Source organism: Temnothorax nylanderi, unplaced genomic scaffold (genome assembly GCF_030848795.1).
Source record: "Temnothorax nylanderi isolate EJ_2023f unplaced genomic scaffold, tnyl_v1.0 TNYL_tig0898_pilon, whole genome shotgun sequence".
Classification (NCBI taxonomy): Eukaryota; Metazoa; Arthropoda; class Insecta; order Hymenoptera; family Formicidae; genus Temnothorax; species Temnothorax nylanderi.
The window spans coordinates 1-22635 of NW_027249960.1; the positions used below are offsets into that span (position 1 = coordinate 1).

Sequence of the window (22635 nt, forward strand, 5' to 3'; positions counted from 1 at the left end):
AATACGCGATAAAAAATAGGGAGTTCCATTTAAAAAACATCGATCATATTGACCTAGCCTTGAAAAGGTTACTCAAGATCGAGTCTATATTTTCATCGTACAGCCCCCGTTCGAACATACAACTTTCCTTCCGAAACGCTATTCCGTATCTTCAATTTTTTCAAAAAATTTGCTTGGGGAAATTAAAATGAAACACCCTGTATATTTTAAGGCTCCCGGTGACTCAATCGCCAATCCGCGTACACGCTTAGCAGAACTGTCAACTATAAAGCGTGAAATAAAAATACAATAAAAAAATAAATTATTCTTGTAACGTACAACGTTATTTTTCGTTTTAGTGCAGTTTTTGTATTTTAAATAATCGTCATAATATTAAAATATGCCAAAGATTCTCAATTATTTTGTTACAATTATATATGTAAAAGCGAATATTTATTTCAATTCAGCGGATATCGAATAGCCTGTTTGCATCCTTGATTATGCATAATTCCAATTAAAAAAGTTTTCGGTATATTTGCAAGTCCGGTTTTATCGATTACAACGCTATTTTATTGAAAAACATTTTGTTTTTTTATTTTTATATTTAATATACGTTGCAAGAATTTTCATAATGTATTTTTTTCCCCTCCAGACGCCATCGATCCAAGATAGTTGGAGCGAGCGAATAGGAGCCTATGGAAAGTATATACCGTAGAAATTTAAAGAATATACGAGAACAAATAATATCAAAAAAATTGCGAATATGCTCGGTACACGTACCTATTTTTAATATTTCCGTAATAATTTTGTATTTTAGCGCTTTTGTTTGCGTAGTGCGCGTACCAACGTTGGAGTACGTAATTTTTTTCGATTCATCGGAATGTGGAATATGTTCGGTAATTCTCGCAGAAAAATGCGTCGTATCGTGAACATATAATACCGTCAACTTTATCTCATCGTTGCTGTAAAAATAAGACGTTGAAAATATTAAATAACAATACGACGAGCTAATAGGAAAATTACTTACATCTGTATATTTGCTATTGGGCATCGATTTCAGGAAGGATACAATGTTGAATACACAGGTATTTTGCTCTTGGCAGAAGCCAAATGATTTCACATTGTCACATAGAGCACAGTCTTTTTTATCCCTCTCTAATGTAATTGCTATTCGCTGGAATCGTATTCATAAATACTAAAAATCGTAATAAATTGATATTTTCAGGAGTAACATCTCGTTAGCTACCCGAACGTAGTCGAACATTTCCGGAGATATTACAATTTTCATTCGCTGCAGTATTTTTATTATTCTACATCGTTGTTCTCGTTAATAATTATACTAATTTTACAGTTAGTAGCATCCTTAATTTAAAATAGTATTGTTGCAGAAATAAATATAATAACCCGCTCGGTAAATAAAAAAGCAATCTTATGTCCATTTCAATAATTACCTGCGACATATTATCTAAAAGTAGAGAAAAACCTGCAATCGAATTTATTTCTGTGTTTTATAATACCGATAATGTATCAGCCATTGAATATTGGTAAAATTAAGGTCAGACAGTACTGGATCGGTACATATCAATACCGGATAATAACCGCATACACATGTATCCAACTTTTTCGTAAAACTGCAAATACACGAATCGATATATAATTTTCAAAAAGATAAAAAAACACCCATTAAACCAATATAATTTAGATAAAAAATAAAACATTCTTAACGCGATTAAAATGTCATCGTACCTCGTATATCGAGCGATCACATTTTCATGAATCAGTAGAGTTTTCTTCGTCAAGTTAAAAAATTATTTAACTCTTCGGCCTTTGGCGTTTACGCATACTATCGCTGTTCTCAATGTGGTGTAATCGTCCTTCAACAGATCTTGGAACCGCATGCTAAAGACCCGTTTCCCTGTTAAGCCGGGAACCATCCGTGGAGATAGCGAGCATGTCCCACGACCCCGAGAACGCTAACAAGGAGCCAGGGGAGTACGAGGTGCGGAAGGTGCAAATTGTGCAGGTGCACCGACAGACGAGGGAGCAGACAGCAGAGAACCAGGAGGGCCAGACGACGCGTCAGAGTGCCACCGAGACGGTGCAGCACGAGGAGCTACCGGATGAGGAGGTGCGAAGGCTCATGTCAAGGGGAAGAGACGAAATAGTACAGACGACGTCGCGGGAGAACAGATATTGTCACACACCAGAGGTAGTGCAGCGAGAGCTGTACCCGAGGACGGCAGCCAGCCGGACCATGGAGAAGAGGTGTCACACTCGCAAATGTACACCGAGTTATAAAACCTTTTATAATGTAACAGATGAGATTATTTAAGCATGTTTTATTTATCAATAGTTATAATAAGCGTTGAGCGCACATCGACAAGTAGTCGAGTCAGAGTTAGAGAGACAAGAGCACGTGAAGTGCAAACGTGGAGTCAATTATTTTAAAGACTTTATTTCTTTTTTAATACTTTTATTACGACTACAATAGCGATTCGACGCGATAGTTATTAAAATTTGTAAGAGATACATACACCAAGTACACCGCAAAGTACAACACACGATATAATAAAAAGATACATACACCGAATACAAATATACGATATACTTGCCTGTAAAGATTCCTCCGATCCCAGATAATTGTCAGAACGACGAACACGTAGACTACATAGTTACATTCATTGAAATGGGACTCAGATAGATTCAAGATAGTTATATTAACATTCATTTTTATTCTTTTTGCCATTGCAGTAATTAGCATACTGTTATTGGTATATTTTATAAGTAGAGTCAGAGCCACACTGTTTACCGTAAAGCGATTACCATAAAGTTTAAAGAACACATTATTGTTTCATTCATTATATTTTTTCCGTTATTCACAAGTTTCCCAGACACGGATAAATACTTACACTTTACGCCTTATTCACACTTTACATATTGATATTAGGAGCGGGAGTAGATCCGCGACCGATCCACGAGTGACGGTTTTATTATTCATAGCATTTAAGATACACTTTTAACATTAATAGCGAGCAGGACGTATTCCTGAGTTAGTATATATTTTATTTCAATTTTACACAGCGTTATTACAATTACACCACGCACCTTTACTGTACATGTACACTTTACAGGCACTAAGCCGATAGAAACCCGCAGAGACAATCTGTACACGAAAGAAATTCCCAATTAACATATTTAGCAGTTTTATAAAGTCATATCAACATTTTCAACGTTTAAATAATAATATTAAGCCTTCAGCCGATAAGATGCACGAGGTGCACGAATACAATTCAAATTACACTTTATTCAAGATATTCAAAGATTTTATTACAGAAATAACCTTTTGGAGCAATATCCAGTCATTTACAATAATTATAACATTCAGAGACAATTAATAGGATTTACACTTATATTACACTTTTTACACTTTCTACACTCGACGACTTAGAATAAGCGTGCGAGACGAGCCAGCGAAGGCTCTACACTTCTATTTACACTTTTAACACTTTCTACACTTGCATGTCAGATTTCAGCGTGCGAGACGAAGTCACCGAAAGGTGCAACACTTTCTACACCGTCTACACTCGACGTCTTAGAATAAGCGTGCGAGATGAACCAGCGACGGCGATTACACTTTCGATACACTTTTAGCACTTCGAGTGCAAATTTCATTAAATTCATTGAATTTTACAGATATTATTTATAGTTACATCTCACGGAAGAGAAACCAGCCGAATGGAGTCATTCCAGGCCAAGATTTATTTAACATTGCACATTGCATTAATTTTCATTATATTCAGTTACACTTTATTACACTTTTGTGAACTTACTACACTTTTAGACGGCATTTAGCCAATTTGATATTATATTCATGTTTTTGATACTTAAACATTATTCCCTGTCGATTTAAGAATTTATTATTATGCGATTATGCGTGCGGTCATTTTAAGCCGCGTTTACTTACCTTTTATACTTACCTTGTATTACACCGACTTCGGTGATTAGATGAGACGATTCCACAGCGATCCCGGGTACCTGAAAGAAAGAGAAAATTAATACTTACCTGGTTTCATAGGATTCGTCTGTTGTGACGTTGAGAGTCACTCGATGCAAATCGAGTGACTTTTGGTTCGCTTGCGCGAAGTTTGCGTGCAGCGACGCGTTTGGTTCACGCGAGTGCGAAAGCCAAGTCGCGCCGTTGCACTTAAGTGTAGCATCTCACGAAAAGGTGCCGAGTCTCAAGAGCGACTCGGCAAGCGAAGTGCAGATGGAGTCGTACCATCTACACCCGAAAGTGCGTTCCGCCAGTGCGAAGGTTGCGCGCCTAAAATGACGACTCAGCGCATGCGTGAGTCTAGGTGGGAGAACTCGACCCGTTCCTCCCGAACAGTCCGTCGTGAGTTTTCGAGGCGTCAACACGTGTTGCGCCATACAAATCGGAAAAGGCGTTCTTATCCCGTTATCCGCTAGCGTTAGTAGCGTGAACGAAATATTATCACGGACAGTCCGTCGCGAACTTTCGAGACGTTAACGCGTAGAGATACCGGTTGCGTCATACACATCGAAAAAGGCGGTCTTATCCCGTTATCCGCTAACGTCAGTAGCGTGATTAATCTATTGTTAGAGACAGTGAGTGCGTGATACGGAATATTCCTATTGCGCTTATATTGATCGTTAAGATCCGCATTAACCGAATAAGCGGCGTTTCGACAACAACTCGACGTAGTTACACGCGATCGAGCGAACACGCGCGCTGGAAGAGATTGCTGTACAATCTAAATTTTAATAAACTATTATTTGATTATAATAAACAAAAAGCATTACTTCGCGATCCCAGTGAACATCCTATCCTAAGTTCCGTATATACGCTTCGCTTAACAAGGGCGTGGCCGACGGCCTTGAACGCGCCTGCGACGTAGAAACGACAGCCATCTTGCTGAGAGAAGGAAGGACGGGGCAACGCAGTCGTATCAGGTTTCTGTATTTAAGCCTGAAAATACAGTGGCGACCGTAAACACAGCCCAAGTAGTAAGTGGCTATATTTCAATCATAATAATTTCATTCGTTGTTCCGGTCACAATCTAACGTTGAAACAATTCAAAAATACATCAGAAATCTAATATTTTATGTATAATTAATATAATTAATCGACATCGATTCCAGGCCAAATTTTCATATTTTATTTGCAAATTTTTCTTACCTAATATTTTTTTATTCTTATACGTAGACTTCAAAATGTAAAGTTTCGGACATATAGACTTAAAAACAACAGCTTCTATAAATGACGCGATGCATATATACGGATTATACATCGCGAAATGTACAAATTTCTTAATCTGAACCGTTCAGTTTGCGGCGGATATAATTATCTGCAATATCGGCCTATCGTCACCTCGTGGTTCACGGTTCTCGATTATCTTATGTTTTTTGAAGAGTTCTCCCACCTATTGAAAATTGAAAAAAATTCTAGAAATTTTCTATGGCAATTAATCCTAGATATAAATGGTTTCACACTGACCGAGTCGTAATATTTATCCAAAATTATGTCGGCATTGTCAAGCACTAAATAAGAAAGTCTATCGAACGACAATATATTGTTGTACTCGTTCGAGAATTGAGCCAAGTATCGCGGTGTGGTCACTAAGATTTGACAGCCGCTATACATCATTGCCTGAAAGAAGCAAAAATGAAGAGTTCCTCATCTTCTACAGCTACACCTTTTCGGTACGGTAAATATTCGCCACTCGGCATTATTAAACGACCGACGAGACGCGACGGTACTCGCGCAGTTACGCGAAAACCTTATTTCTGTTTAACATTTTCTAAAATTAATTTTTTATTTATCGATAGTACGTACAGCGAAGATATTTAAAACATATTTAAATAAGAAATTTAAAAGTTATCGTACATTTAATAATTATTTTCCAAGTAGAAAAACAAGAGTAGAATTCAATTTAGGAAAGTCTGATTACGGTAAATTTCGAAGCGTAGTACCAAGCCCAAACCAATATTACATTTTCTACAACGTTGCGCGCTGTCTTTTGCAATTTTTATTACGATGCATCTTAACGGATTTCTTCTTTCGGACCTTTCATCATTGTTGTACGCAAACACTGTCTTTTTTTTAAGAAAAAAAAACTAATAACAAGTATCTTTTCAATTCGATAATGATGTAAAATGAACGATCAATAGCAACAACGCCAAAACATACTTTATTTGAAAATCAAACGATCGACACACGGCCGTAAACGTAAACGCTTAGCACTAAAGGCTGTGTCGATCAAAATCGACGTTTAACGACGAAAAGGTACAAAAAGATATTCAATTTTCGTAAAAAATATAGGTAGATATATTTACCGCTACCGATCGATCCGATTTGCCGTTAAATGCCGCGACGCATCTTATATTGTCAAATGACCGTAGAAATGACTGGCACAGAGATCGAACGGAGATTACTTCAACTGACGAGGCACATAAAATTAATGCCAACGGACGAGTCGCGCTACGTGTTTCCTGAAACAGATATCATTTATATCGATTAACATGTTTCCATCCTGGACTTACCATTCGGACAATTTGAAAATTTTAGCTTTTCGATTATTATCGATAATATAAGTATTTTCCATATTTAACGTTAATATTAAATAAACAGTTTAATAAAAATATCTACTTCATTTCGCATTGCATTAGACACCCTTTTCTTTATGTTTTTTTGCTTTTGTAATTATTACGAAACGCTAAACGAGCGGAGACGAAATCACGTAAAATTAATCCGGTAATGGAATGTGTTGATAAATGAATTTTTTACACACACGTACGCACGTATGTATATTTTATCGATATAAATTTGTAACATATATTTTGCTTAGGCACACGCTTAGAAAGCTTGATAAAAATTTAAGACATTTTGTTTTTTATAACACTCGTATAAACAAAATTTCTCTACCTCTTTACGTTTAGCTATCTGACCACAAACAGCCATTGCGCATCCGCTCGTTTTACCACATTGCGACGATCCAATAGCAACAACGTCTAATCCATTGCTTATAGCTGGCACTATACAAGATTGAAGTTTTCTCAGTCTAGTAGAGTTGATGCTCTCGGTCCAACCCTAAAAAAGATATATTTCAAAATATATTTTTATTACACTCTTATAATCAATCGAATTACCGTCCGAAATGCATTTACTGAATTATACACCTCAAGTATTCCATAAGGATATCTCAGGTCCGTAATGTCACTCAAGACATCGCAGGTCTATCGAACTCTGTATCAAAATCTCCTCGCTGATGACAAATAGCAAAAAAACATAAGAAACATAAATATTCCTATATAATCAATTATACGATATACTTGTGTATTTTTACCTGGGAAAAAATTTTGTGCGAGATTTATCAGGTATATTAATACACGTTGCCTCGTTCCTTCTTTCTCTGTCCCGTGAAAACTTTACATGGAAAATGTACCACTGTTCTTTAAGTTGCGTGGGCATTTCGACGAGATTCAATAAATCTATATACCAATAAAATTATAGCGTATCGCGTTATCATTCAAATGTTATTAAATTGAAGTTTAAGAGTTAATAAAAGTGACGAATAAAACAATTTTGAGCGATCGAATAGACTGTTAAAAAAATAAACTAAAATCAAACTAGATTTATCTGAAAAGTTACGAAAAAAAACCGGTTAACGTTTCAAATTCAAACGATACTTGGACTTTTTTTCCCGGAATATTACGACAAAAAAATTCCAAGGAAATTACCATTAAACGGACGAAATGAAATAATTATATCCTACGAATAAAACAAAATCAGCTTCGCGGGTTAAAACGTTGGAATATTAAATCGGGAAAACTGAGATCAAAATAAAACATAAAATAATTAGTCGAAGATTAAAAATTAACGTGGAGATGTTAAAAATACGGTAACCCTTCTACGATGAGAAATCCATCAAAAATAACCGTAGTAACGAACACATTCTTCGTTGGAAAGTGTCACAAAATGTGAAAGTCCAAAAGTCCAACTCGTGACGAAAAATTACAAGTGCAAAATAAATAGTGACAAATTCCGACGAAGAGAAATAATTCCAAAAATTGGCTATCGGCAGAAATATCCGATTAGCGCGAAATACGCGACCAACAAAAATCTATTTTAATAGATAATATAAATTTTAATAGATTTATTTTGGTCAAGTATCACTTGAGATATCAACGTACCTCCTTCTATATATAATGCGTGATAATTAATGATTAATGCTTCGCTCAACAATATGACAGTTTTATCAATGGAACAATAAAACTCTCCGTATTCTCTTCATTTCTTTCGTCCGTGACTAAATGATCAAAGTGTACAATTTTAGATGTGCCGAGAAGACGTTTTGTAAATCGAATGGCTTCTTCGGTCCACTTTTCTACAACACTTTAAGTAGTTGCAATCTGTTAAACATTTTTCGTAAAGAAACCACAAAAAAACTCTGTAATTGAGTTAAAATCTTACACCGCCGTCGTAGCGTTGTAATCATTTGACGCGACACGATTCTTTTTCATACAAATCGGCAAAACACCAAATACACCCACGGTTTTCGACAAATACGCATCGGGGACAACATCTCGTGGAAGTATACGAAATTCATCCTAGTTAATTCAACGCTAGTACCACGATCCACTAAAAGAATACAATATGTTTCATCCGTTTTAATACGAGTTATTAAACCACGGGAAAAGACGGCTGGTAAATTTCTTTCATCTTGACGCATAAGATGTATAAAAACCGTCTGCAAGATAAAGAGTATCTTATATTACGAGAAATGTAACTTGTATAAGATATCAGATAATTATAACTCTCATACGTAACGGGAGAACGTGAGAAACTAACGTCGCCAATTTTAACATTTTTTCTCATCTCTTTTCTGCTCCAAAAAGTAGATGTTTTCATAAAACTTATCAGCTTGATTGAATCGTACAGAGTGTCTTTTTGTGCTTTTCAACATCATACGCTCTCGTGATATATGGATTCTGTACGTTTCCTACTTTTATCGCTTTGGCCGTAGGAGGACGGGCTGTATCTGAAATTAAATAAAGATTTAATAGTTGAGTAATTTAATTTGTCTAATGTATCGTCGCTATAAATGAAGTATAAACACATTACCTCGACGCTCGCGTAACTTGTCCATGTTTTGAGAATTATTGCCCTGAAACGAAGAGATTTGTAATATTTTACAATCATATCCAAAAAAATTCTTGTATTTATTTGGGTCACCGACAATCTCTATACCTTGTCCAACGAGAAAGATCACGGTTGATAAAAACATTAATAACGATAATGATAGGAGACCGCAGAACCGCAACAAGATGTTTGCGTTAAATTATTTTATTTCGGTAATTATACAGTTTAACGGGCCTCACCTTGGAAACCGCTTGATAAATCAACCGTTTTCCCCGTTAAGCCGGGACAGCATCCTGGAGACACCCGACATGGCCCAGAACCCCGTGAACGCGAGCCAAGGGCGAGGGAACATCAAGTGCAAGAGGTGCAGATGGTACAGGTGCACAGACAGACGAGAGAGCAGCAAACCGAGTCAGTGAGGCGAAAGGAACTTCCAGACGAGGAGGTGCAAAGACTGATGGCGAGGGGCAGCACGGAAATCGTGGAAAGTACATCCCCCGGAAGCCAGATATTCGCAGCAGAGGTGGAGGTGCAGCAGGAGCTGCAACCGGAGGAGACCGACCGTAAGGACCAAGGTGCAGGCATTTACACTCAACTGTAGTGCCACGGATATATATTCCTTTTTATTTATGTACCTGCGCGAATTATCGTTTACAGACTTATTTTATGATATTTTAATAGCGATAAGATTGTTTTATAATAACAGACGACAGATAGTCGATTTTATAATTTAAGAACATTTACACCAAAGTACACCAGAGTACAAATACACAATAAAGAAACAAGATTTATAAACAATAAAATAGAACCACACGTTTATCCCACAACAAAGATCCATCCCCAGTAACAGCTGTAGGGACAATAAATGCCTTTGGAAAGGTTAAAAACAATAATTCTAACAATAATATTCATCTCATTTGCGATAGCAATAATCAGTATCATTTTATTGGTATATTCACATAAAGATTATTAAAGATGCACACAGATAGATTCTACATAACGATAATATCATTTATTCTAATACTTTTACAATTTTTGTCATATATATGATCCTATTAGTTTACGCAGCTAGGGACAGTTCAGAACCATACTATTTAACATGAAACTTTCAGAATTTATAATAGTTTCCGTAATAATATTTTTTCCATTAATCATCAACTTCCCAGATACAGACATAATAATTACACTTTACATTTTATTCACACTCTACATATTGATATTAGGAGCGGGAGTAGATCCGCGGCTGATCCGCGAGTGACAGCCAGATTACACATAGTGATTTATATTTAAGCGTTCATTTAAGTTACACTTTTGATAGTTACAGCAAGCAGGATGTATTCCTGAGTATGTATGTATTTTATTTAATTTTTACAAGCGTTATTTACAATTACACCATGCCACACTTTACTGTAGGGGAGACCGGGGCCTAACCGTCAGTTTTTTTTCGGTGCCGATTTTTAACAAGAAAATAAATAATTTTAGTTAAATGTGGTATACCACTGTAAAGAGTGAACCTTTAGCTACAAAATTTATATAGGAAATTTTTATCTACGTCGCTTTGTTTAACCGGTATAGAGCAAAAACGACAACGGTGGAAAAATTGAAATCTCAAAAATGCCGGGGTTTAACCGTCACACTGCATGTTCAATACATATACGTACATCTAATCCTGAAAAATGATAGGATACATCTTAATAATTGTTTTTTAAAAGAAAAATATAAAAATTTATTTAAAATTTTTATGCGAAACGTTATTAAAAAATAGTTACGAGGGTTCCTCTTTCCGCAGAAGTCACTCGCCCGACTTGTTTCACTCCTCGACGTCCGATGACTCTATTCGGTGTCTGAACGGTTGTAATTCCCGTCTCATCCATATTCCATATGCAGTGACGCTGGAAATGCCCGGAAATGCCTTGGAAATGCACCCGGACTGCTTACTGACGGATTAACCCCAAACACAAGTTTCAGGTTTGATCGCCCACGAAATATTAGACATCAACGATAATGAAAAAACTACACTGAATTCGTGTTCAGCATGCATTACTCTTTATAATCACGTACCTTGAGATTTGGAGAGCAAATATTATTGCAGATATTACAAAATTTCCACGCGCAGAAAATGTAACTTTCACCTTCCGAAAACACGTTTACCCTCGTAAAAATCATAACACGGCAGGTAACCTGCCGAAACTCCGTTGGTCACATGGGTACCATAAGCAGCGTTTACAATGTTAATAGCGAGTTCGCACAATATACAGGTTCCGAGATATTTGATTTGACGGTTCAACCCCGGCGACGGTTAGGCCCCGGTCTCCCCTACTATGTACACTTTACAGGCCCTCAGCCGATTAAAACTAAGAGATAATTCTCACCCGGAGGAGAGATCCTCAGTTCATATATTTTCAACATTTAAACAATAATATTAAGGCTTTAAGCCGATGAGATGCACAAGGTGCACAAGTACAATTCCCAATACACTTTATCCAACATATTTGAAGATTTTATTACAGAAATGACCTTTTGGTTTAATATTCAGTCAATTACAATAATTTATAACATTTTGAGACAATTAATAAGATGTACACTCTTTTACACTTTGTAACACTTTCTACACTCGACGACTTGGAATAAGCGTACGAGGCGAGCCAGCGAAGGCTCTACACTTCAACAACACTTTTGACACTCTTTACACCTGCATGTTAGATTTCAGCGTGCGAGACCAGAGAGAAGAATGAGAGACGACACGGCCCGGTTTTAGGTGATCCGCGAACGCGATACGCCCTCTGGAACGACGTAAACGTGCACATGAACTACGTAGCCAATATCGACGTTTGGGCCGCGGGGTAACCCATACGTGCACGATTTAGGTTGCGTTCCGTGCTAATGTCGGTAACGCAAAGTTATTGATTTTTCGTTATGTGAGCGAGCGAGAAGGTATAAGAGTGAGCGAGATAACAATAAGAGCGAGCGAGACAGTAATTGGAGTGAGCGAGATGAGAATAACACATGCAGAAGGCTCGGGGTGGGGATCTGATCGAGGATCGAGCATCGAGTCTTCTCCTTGCGCGCCGTTGTTCTTATCTCGCTCACTCCTGTTACTGTCCTACTCGCTCTTATTGACGACTCGCTTGCTCTTATACCTTCTCGCTCGCTCACGTATACTAAAAGGAATTTTATATATAGATTAGGATTAGGATTATGTCTGAAAGGTTTAGAATGACAAATATGTATATGTTTGTATTACATCATATAAAATATATTATAATAAAAAATATACATAAAAATTATGAATAAAAAAAATAATTAATATTTCTTCCTCGTCCTCTTCCTCTTCCACCTTGTCCTCTTCCTCTTCCACTTTGTCCTCTTCCTCTCCCACCTCGTCCTCGTCCTCGTCCTCGTCCTCGCCCTCGCCCTCTCCTACCTCTTTGAGAGGCAGCTATTGCCTTGGCAATTATCGTCCCTAATTGTTCGCTCTGAAACATTAACAATAAAAAAATAATGAAACAGCATGTTCATGATATTCATGATATGAGTATAACAAATATAACTTTATAATTATAACTGCACTGAGTTATACACAAAAAAAATAATTTAACTCAACAAAATGTATATATAAATTTAACATTTGTTGAGCCAAATAATTTCTTTTTTCAGTGCACAGATATAAGTATTTATCTAAGTAATGCTCGATTTCTTCACCTCTAGATGAGTTCTCGATAACTTTATCCAACAGATATCTTTCAGAATTGGTTTTCTTATTGATCGATTCTGGGATATAGGTGTGTTGGATAAAGTCATCGAGAGGTGAAGAAATTGGATATAAATAAAGGACTTAATTTTTTAAATTACAGGTGCTTTCCAGCAACGACACTGTGTAACACAGAGTATTATATTTCATTTTTTAACAACAAACAACAAAGATGATACGATTCAGGCTACGTTCAGATACATTACCCGGGTACACTAGGATATACTTTCCTCTCTTTCTGACTCACTGAGATAGAAAGGGAGGCAAGTATATCCGAGTGTACCCGGGTGACGTTTCTGAACGCACCCTCACTGTGTTTCACAGTGTTGTTTCTGTAAAGCACCTATGTAATTAAAAATTTAACACTTACATTTAATTGAAAAACGTCTGTTGCTGCTGGCGTTGCTGCTGTCATCAACGCCGTAGACGCGGTCGTCGTCGTTGCCGTCGGCGCCGTGGTCGTCGTCGTTGCCGTCGACGCCGCGGTCGTCGTCGTTGCCGTCGGCGCCGTGGTCGTCGTCGTTGCCGTCGACGCCGCGGTCGTCGTCGTTGCCGTCGGCGCCGTGGTCGTCGTCGTTGCCGTCGACGCCGCGGTCGTCGTCGTTGCCGTCGGCGCCGTGGTCGTCGTCCTTGCCGTCGACGCCGCGGTCGTCGTCCTTGCCGTCGACGCCGCGGTCGTCGTCGTTGCCGTCGGCGCCGTGGTCGTCGTCCTTGCCGTCGACGCCGCGGTCGTCGTCGTCGTCGGCGCCGTGGTCGTCGTCCTTGCCGTCGACGCCGCGGTCGTCGTCGTCGACGCCGCGCTTGGCGTCGACGCCGTCGTCGTTGTCGACATCGTCGTCTTCTTCGGCGTCTTGGAAATATAACTGAAAGAGAAAAATTATTGAAAATTAATACATATTAATTAGAGCTTATTACAGTAATGATGTAATACATAATTATTTACTTACGGCTTCATAAAATGCGGACCTGCGGAGACGATATTAGCACATACGACGTGGCGAACAATATGACGAACTGCGACTCACTTGTTGATGTCGCGAGTCACGACGCGCTGCCGCGGCGCCACTCCTCCCTCTTACCCCCTTCTGAGGGAGCTATGCGATTCGCTTAAAAACGCTTTCTTTATTGTTTTGAAAAGATTCTCTCTCTTTTTAACGAAGCGATAGACAACAGTGAAGTCTTTCCATTCGAAGCATTTGCTAGAGCTGGTACTATTTGCTGCGATCAGTATATTTTATTCGTACACTAGTCGAAATATTAAATTGATTTTTCATTATCTAAGACGCTGTCTCGAGTGAATTCAGTTGACATTAATTGTTCACACAACAATTAATAGATTATCGGCTAGGTTACGTTAATTTTGTGCATATTTTGTGCGCAACAAATTAAGTTTATTTTTATTTTTTAATATTTTATTCTTTGAAGCGTACGTATTAATATTTTGTTTCCCTTTTTCGCTTCATTTTACTTTTTATTTTTTTATTTTTTTATTTTTCTACATTTTAAAACGTGTAGTAATTTTAATACAGAAAAGTACAGAATAAGTTATTTCTTATTAAGGACTCTTTTACGAGTACGAGCATAAATTAATTAATTGCAAAATGAGTGATCAGTATATAGAAAGTGTATATGAAAAATGTGCGTTTAAAAATTGTCGCAATGGTGTTTTTTCCACGGGGTCGCATTTATTTCGATTTCCATCAAGTACAGATGCAAGACAGAAATTATGGATACGTAATAGTGGTAAGTTTTTTACATATATATATTTTTACATTTTCTTGTATTAGACGTATGTACATGCATACATAAATATACGTAATACATACATACGTACGTACATACATATACATATACATACACACACATATATATATATATATATATATATATATATATATAGATATTGACAAAATTATAGACATCCTAATTTTCATCGAAATTTTACTCAATTCTAAATTAGCGTAACTCCGCGAAAAATGGTCATATTGAAAAAAATTTTCTATTTTAAAGGGTAAAGTCTGTACTTGAAGGAACATATGACAGAAATTGAATTTATCCTTTCCCCATTCCAGTATCTTTTCTAAAGTAAGAACGTATTTAATCTCCCAAAAAATGCAATTTTTGATGCACTCTACGGGGTGAAATAAATTTTTTGCGCAATTGCCATCATAACTATCGTCAACTTTGAACTTTTCCCTGTAAATAAATAAAAATAAAGTCTGTACGATTTATTTTCGCGGCGTTACGCTTATTTGAAATTGTGTAACATTTCGATAAAAATTAGAATGCCTAATAATTTTTTCAATGACTGTATATGTACATATGTTTATATATTTTTTATTGATATATTTGGAAAAATAAATCAACATATCCAATGTGTGACAATGGCTGTATTACTGCTTTTGAAAAAAGGTTTATTATTTAATTATGTAATTATTTAATGCAGTTACTACTGGCAGAGAGAAGAATTCTCTCTGCTACTGGTCACAACCATCTTATATGTCTGACGTATCTTTATGGCGCATCACTGCAAGTAGTATAGTTCAGTTACTGTGCGTCATGCCGCAATGGCATTAATAACTTACTTTTAATTTTATTTACTGTCGTGTTTATAATTAACTTAATATGTTTCGGTATTTTCAAAAAACGAATATAATACATTGCATTTGCAAGTAAAAATAAGAAATGTTTGCGTTGAAAAAATGTTATAAATGTAGAAACGCACATAAAGTTGCGGTAGTGAAAAATCTTTAAAATGCTAATACTAATTGCTAGTTTACATGGTTTCCAATACCGCGGAACTTTGTGCGTATTTGTATATCTCTTATAGTAGGTTCTCTCCTCTGAAGAATTAAATATTCCGAAAGATTTCTTAAGAGAAAATTTACTAGTAATATTTTGCATTTATTCTATTTCAGGAAATACTCGTTTGGAAAAGTGGTCTGCCAGTTCTATCCGTCGTGCCGGTTTGTGTGCAGATCACTTCAGTGAAAATTCTTTTAAGGGAGAAGGTAAGAAAAAATTAAAACGCGGCGCAGTTCCTCTTTCTTTCAGGAATATAACTTTACCTGAAGAAAGCAATGATGGAGACAATATGACAATGATGGACACAAACATGATGGAGAGCATGCCTATACCAGTAAATGAAACAGAAACAAGAGAAAATAATGAAAACGCTACAAGGCCAACAACATCAGCGAATGTTGAAAAAGATAAGGAACTTACAGAAAAGGAAAAAAAAGATAAGGACAGTAATGCACAAATAATAATTAAATCTTTAACAAATGAAAATATGCGTCTACGCCAGACAGTAAAAACGTTAAAATTACGTTTACAAAGATGCAATCGACGAATGCCTGTAAAACGTACAAATAAGAAAAGCCAAAATAAAATCATACAAGAAGTGATGGCAAAGAAAAAATTGCATCCCGTTGCGAAAACAATGATAAATTTGCAATTACATACGCCAAACGCGCCATATACAGAAGAAGAAAAAAATATTTCAAAGCAACTGTATTATTATTCAGCTTCTGCACTGCGTGGTTTACGAAAGGCAGGCTGCAATTTTCCTGCGGAAAGAACTATTCAAAGATGGAACGAAGAATATAATATGATACCAGGATTTTGCGATTTTATATTTCGTAAATTGGAGGAGAAAATTTCCAAGATACCTGTAGAAGAAAGAGTATGTGCTTTGAAGTGGGATGAAATGTCCATAAAATCGTTTCAAGAATATTCACCCTATTTAGATCAAATAGAAGGACTTAAAGACCTAGGGCCTTTAGGAAGAACACATGAGGATGCAAAACACGTATTTGTATTTTGTTTGGACAGCATAAACGCACGTCATCCATGGCGTCAACCATTAGCATATTTTCTTCCTGGTACAGGTATGAAAGCCGAAGAAATAATATCATTATTAAAAGAATGTTTAGATAAACTGATTAAAACGGGTGCTGATGTGCAACTCGTTACATGCGATTAGAGTTCTAAAATTACCGGTAATTTAAAATCGAGCGTAATTTTACGGAAAATTACGGTAATTTACCGTAATTTTCGGTAATTTTGGTAATTAATTTATATTTTTAGGTTTGTCGATTATGATGACTTATTGAACAATTGAACATTATTTTACACAATATTTGTGAACTTGAGCGAAAATTACGTAATAATACATTGCTTACATTGACTCAAACTGCTCAAACAACAAATATCCGTCTCGTTATTACAATTATAATTTATAATAAATATTGCCTGTTTTATTCGATTTGAATAGCGTTTATTTTTATTTTAAAAAAGTACAGGAACGTTTCAAGGGAACATCGCAAATAGAGCTTATACTTATACTTATTTTTATTTGGTATTGCTTTTGTACTTAAAGCTTAGTTATAAAAAAATTATTGCACTTTACACAAAACCTGCAAAACAAATAATTAGCCGTACCTTAACGTCCTTAACATTAAAAAATAAAATAGTTTCAGTTAGAAGTTAAAACAAACAAATCATACTTTATAGTCAAAACAAAACCAAACCAGACTTCAGTCTTTTCGTTGAGCATGTGGTAACTCTCATCACATTAATATAAATATAAATTAAGTTGACATTGTTGACAATGATCAGATCATGATCTTACTCATCATTTTCTAGATCGCTATCGCTTTCAGTTTCAACGTCACTCTCATTTTCGTTAGAATTAGAAGACAAAGGTAAATCACGAACTACAAAAGGATCGCGAGATTTTTTTCCAAATTAATGTTTGACGCTATAAAAAGCATTAATTGCAACCAACATTTCAACTTTATTTGGTAGGAACTTATTTCTAGATCGGGTATGAATTCTACCAAATGTGCTCCAATTTCTCTCGCATCCGGCCGACGTCGGTGGAAGATTGAGAAGCTGAAGTCTGAACAGCAATGGGGCACAATGGCTGTTTGGTACATAATCCTTGCTACCAAGTAATTGGGTTAATATTTTGTGCAGAGTAACACAGTTGTGGCCTAGACCACAACCCTGACTTAGTTCTGTATTCTGCCAGATTTGACAAAACAAGGCTGGTATCCAATTTCAGGTGCTCAGCAAACTGAATGATAATATCAATAGCCTCAGTAGCAGCGGCATTCGTTATTACCTGACCACAGTACCGTGGATCTAGTATATTTACAGCTTTGTGTACAGGTTTGCAGCAAAACTCTTCACGGCGTGCCACAAACATTCTAACTTGCTTTTGTTCATTTTCAGTCAGTGGAGCAGATGAGAGAGAGTTGTTCTTCACCTTATTTATTTCAGAAAATATTTGGGGCACATCTGACAAATATGCACTGTCTGATTCAATATATGTAATAGCCTCAGCAATAGGGATTAAAATTGCCAAAGCAGATCTAGCCTTAGCCCAAAAAGTTTCATCGAGTACAGTTTGGCGCACAAACCGATCAATTTGGAGATCTTTGTCAATGACTGTGGCTTGCAAAGCAGCTTCATTAGTTAATATGCTCTTTAGGCTAATAACAATACCATTGATGGGTTTGTGCGCCAAACTGTACTCGATGAAACTTTTTGGGCTAAGGCTAGATCTGCTTTGGTAATTTTAATCCCTATTGCTGAGGCTATTACATATATTGAATCAGACAGTGCATATTTGTCAGATGTGCCCCAAATATTTTCTGAAATAAATAAGGTGATGGACAACTCTCTCTCATCTGCTCCACTGACTGAAAATGAACAAGAGCAAGTTAGAATGTTTGTGACACGCCGTGAAGAGTTTTGCTGCAAACCTGTACACAAAGCTGTAAATATACTAGATCCACGGTACTGTGGTCAGGTAATAACGGATGCCGCTGCTACTGAGGCTATTGATATTATCATTCAGTTGGCTGAGCACCTGAAATTGGATACCAGCCTTGTTTTGTCAAATCTGGCAGAATACAGAACTAAGTCAGGGTTGTGGTCTAGGCCACAACTGTGTTACTCTGCACAAAATATTGACCCAATTACTTGGTGGCAAGGATTATGTACTAAACAGCCATTGTGCCCCATTGCTGTTCAGCTTCTCAATCTTCCACCGACGTCGGCCGGATGCGAGAGAAATTGGAGCACATTTGGTAGAATTCATACCCGATCTAGAAATAAGCTCCTACCAAATATAGTTGAAATGTTGGTTGCAATTAATGCTTTTTATAGCGTCAAACATTAATTTGGAAAAAAAATCTCGCGATCTTTTTGTAGTTCGTGATTCACCTTTGTCTTCTAATTCTAACGAAAATGAGAGTGACGTTAAACTGAAAGCGATAGCGATCTAGAAAATGATGAGTAAGATCATGATCTGATCATTGTCATCTTAATTTATATTTATATTAATGTGACGAGAGTTACCAAATGCTCAACGAAAAGACTGAAGTCTGGTTTGGTTTTGTTTTGACTATAAAGTATGATTTGTTTGTTTTAACTTCTAACTGAAACTATTTTATTTTTTAATGTTAAGGACGTTAAGGTACGGCAATTATTTGTTTTGTAGGTTTTGCAAAGTGCAATAATTTTTTTTATAACTAAGCTTTAAGTACAAAAGCAATACCAAATAAAAATAAGTATAAGATAAGTATAAGCTCTATTTGCGATGTTCCCTTGAAATGTTCCTGTACTTTTTTAAAATAAAAATAAACGCTATTCAAATCGAATAAAACAGGCAATATTTATTATAAATTATAATTGTAATCATTGATCATGTGTTTTCAACTTTTCGGTAAATTACGGTAATTTTATTGGGTAATTTACAGTAAATTACGATAAATTACCAAAGTTACCCGGTAAAATTACTGTCTTTTAGAACTCTACATGCGATCAAGGTTCAAGTAATCAGAGTGCTTATGTAAAACTTGGCGTAAACTCGGATAAACCATTTTTTATTCATAATGGAAAAAAATATTACGCATTGTTTGATTTTCCACATTTAATAAAAAGATTGGCGAGCTATCTGAGGAAACACAAGTATTTGTATCGCGATGGAAAAGTAATCGCATCATTCGATGATTTCGAAATTACATGGACCATTGATAATGCCAATAAGGGAGGTTCCAATTTATTGTCTCATATCACAAAAGCACATATTCGCCCCAATTCTTTTGAAACAATGAATGTGAAAAGAGCCTTTCAATTATTCAGTCATACGTTTGCATCCGCAATAAAAACTGCTGGTAATGCTAAATTATTACGGACAAATACGTGGGATGCAACGGCTGATTTTACAGAAAATCTGAATAAAGTAATAGATGCTTGCAATTCTTACAGTCTAAAAGTTACACATGGCGAAAAACGACCATTGTCTCCCAAAAATCCTGACGTTGAATTGTTATTAACAGACTTTCTGAAATGTTGCTCAACATGGTCTACATCGCTGGACAAAGTATCAAAAATTCCTTGTTTAAAAGGCTTTATTTTAACAGTACAAGCTATACTTGAAGTATATAAAGAACTCACAAGGCGATATGAAAAATTTGAACTTGCAACAGGATTATGTAACCAAGACTCGGTTGAACATTTATTCTCTAAATTAAGACAACGCGGAGGATTTAATCCCAACCCCACAGCAAGAATGATCCGACTTTCTCTGAGACATATAATATCTACGGGATATATTCCAACAACTGATAAAGGTAATGTTCAATGCCTTGAAGCTGAGTCTCTTATTAACTCACCGAGTCATCTTGTTAAAACGTTAGAAAATTCATTGAATGCAAATCATACTGTCATACAATGTGACGGTAGTTCTGAAGATGAAACATTTATGGAAGATTTGCAACTTCTTGCAGAATACGATAATGTGGAAAATGCAGAAAACGTTGAGGCACTAAATATATATGATCAAAATGCTGTTGCTTTTTTTGCTGGATATATAGCGCGACGAAGCGTAGGAAAAACGAAGTGCGATAATTGTCGTCATTGCATGATGAAAACGCCAATGGAAAACGCAACTGAAAATGAGATGTACATAGAATTTCAAGAATATCCAAATGCAGACGAAGATGCTCCTGCAGTAACGAAATTGGTACGACCGACAGATCTTTTTACAGAAGTGGTCCAAACGCAATTAATGACATTCAATCGTGTATGGCTACATTATTGGCCATCAAAGCAAATTCTAGAAAAGATAACGAATGAATGTATAAATGCAACAAATGAAAAACACTGTGAATGGCTAGACAAAAATAATGCGTGCTACAATCATCGACTGCAAGCGTTGCGATTTATGACGAAGGTAAAATTGTACTCTCGCACGAGATATAACAATCGTGCTATAAAAAAAGGCAATACCCGCAGAAAAATGAGTAATTTGTTAAACAAATAAGAAATAATTACAAGATTGTAGCAAGATAGAATAAAAAAAACTGCAATACATAAGCGTAAAGAAATAAGCAATAAAATAACATAGAACGCAGAATCATTTTAAAATATAATGTAAATAATGCTTTTTACATATTAATTTTGTACAAAATATGAAATACAATACTTTTTTAAATCTATTATTGTTTTATTGCATCTTATCGTTCCGTCATTATGGACAGAAATACTTTCAACATTGTATCATGACATTGCATCCATTATGTCTCAATAGAGGCATATATGTTTGCAAGTTATGTTACTTTGCAACGAGTATGAATTTCCAGTAATGAGAAAAATAAGCATAAATTTTTCAATTTCATATAGAAGACCGCAATCACAATTGAAATAATTGCATAAATCGTAGACTAGCAGGTCTTGTCACGGAATATATAAAAAGTTGTAATATGTGATCATGCTACGAAATTGTAAAATCATGCATTTTCTTGTTATCAATGATGCGTAATAAGATGCAAATTATAATAAAGATTTAAAAAAGTACATTTAGATTTATTATATGCTGCTATTAAGCATATTAAGTGTTGCGTACGTTATTCTACAACTATAATAACTAAACTATTAAAAGTATTACTATACTAAAAGTACTACTAAAACTAAAAAGTAACGTACACACGTACTATACGCATATCAATGATTTTCATAAATCATTCGCAATAACAAACGTCGTAAAATATAAATATGAGAAAAAAAGACGTCAAAAATACAACTGATATTTTTATTAAAGGAAACCTACATTTATGTATATTTCCCCGTGATAAAACCTGTTAGTCGAAGATTTATGCAATTATTTCAACTGTGACTGTGGTCTTTACGTCATGCTCATTAACAGCAACACAAAGTATTGAAATAAAACTTCTAAGTTTAAATCTTTTTTCTGCGGTTTCTGATAAATTTTTTTAAAAATGCGTTCTATGTTTAAATTGCACATCAGCTAAATATAAATAGTTTATATAGCATAGCCTTAAAAAATTAGTTATTTCCAAATAATATACATATATATATATTTTTTTCAAAGATATTAATGTATTGACTATTTATATTGTTAGAAATCTTAATATTGTAGAATGAAGAGGAGGGGTTTTTAGTGGGTGCAAGCCCCACACTACCCCGCCGGACGGCCGACGCGGGTGTGCGTCAAGCATTTTCCCCTCCCTAATAAAAAAAAAAAAAAAAAAAAAAACGCGTGTACATACATCGTCGCGTTAGATGCAACATATATATTGAAACAGTATAATATATAAGTGTCACAGTAGTACTATAAGTAATAATGAGTAACAGTTATAGCGAGTTGCATTGAATAAAATTATTCTCGATTCGTTGTCGTAAATCGTTTATTATAATATATTTTATA

General features: G+C 35.8%; 1 pseudogene; it reads right to left on the minus strand.

Annotated features, from left to right (window-relative positions):
- Positions 1 to 759: 759 nt before the first annotated feature.
- Positions 760 to 9149, minus strand: LOC139785841 (putative ATP-dependent RNA helicase TDRD12; annotated as a pseudogene).
- Between the last annotated feature and the right edge of the window lie 13486 nt (positions 9150 to 22635).